This window comes from Chrysochloris asiatica, unplaced genomic scaffold (assembly GCF_000296735.1).
Source record: "Chrysochloris asiatica unplaced genomic scaffold, ChrAsi1.0 scaffold00020, whole genome shotgun sequence".
Taxonomy (NCBI): Eukaryota; Metazoa; Chordata; class Mammalia; order Afrosoricida; family Chrysochloridae; genus Chrysochloris; species Chrysochloris asiatica.
This window is the reverse complement of record NW_006408538.1, coordinates 5,144,925-5,145,901: the sequence shown is the minus strand read 5'-3', so window position 1 is coordinate 5,145,901 and position 977 is coordinate 5,144,925.

Sequence of the window (977 nt, the reverse complement as noted above, 5' to 3'; positions counted from 1 at the left end):
CATCTTGTTTGTTCTCTTAGATTATTCATTTCTTGAAGCTTTCAAATTAGCCCCATTTCTCAATAGGAGTAGCTTAACTTTATACAGTGCTTTGTGAATCCCAAGCATTTCCATGTACATTCGATAATCTAATTCTAACAGTTCAAAGTAGTGACTTGCCCAGTGTCATAAAATTGGTACATAGCTTAGCTAGGTCTTGAATCTATATCTATCTGGTTCTAAGCATAGTTCTTCTTTCACTACAAGCAGCTACATAGCCACTGGAGTAAAGCCTAATGTTGGTAGTAGCAGAAATGGACTAATATTAGAGTATCCCACTGCAATTACATAGGTTATTTTTGGTTTTCCTAAGTTCACGGTCCTGAGTACTAAGAGATTCAAGCTAAAAAGGGAGTTGCTATTGTTAGTGGCTCTGTTCTTCTCTAGGGCATTTGCCAAGAGCTGTTCACAAACTAGACTGGACAGGAACAGGCCAAGTGAAGGGAGGAGGGTAGCTGCGAGGTCAGCAGGCTCTAACTCCTTGGACTCTGAGCCAGGATGGACAGAGCCAAGTTAGGCAGAAATCAGACATTCTCTTCAACAGAGCGTGGAGGCCACGGAAAGGAGAATTTCAGGGCAGATTTCATATCAAGTAAGCCGACAGCTGGGAAAATCAGTCAAATAAAGTCAGAAAGGCAGTGATTCAATCAGTTTTGTACTAGATTGTGTTTCTCTAACAAGGAGTCCGGAGAGAGCTTCTCCCAACTCCCTCGCAAAATCCCAAATGTTCTTGGACCACGTAGCTGTTGGCATACCAGAAGAACTGCCTGGTTCGCATATATAAAAAATACCTTAAACTGTTCTGCATGATATTGTAATGGCAGATATGTGACCTTATGCATCTCAAAATCCATAGAACTTTATATCTTGGTGGCACAGCAGCTTAACACGCTGGACTGCAAAGTCAGCTTGAACTGCAAGGGCAGCAGTTCAAGCTC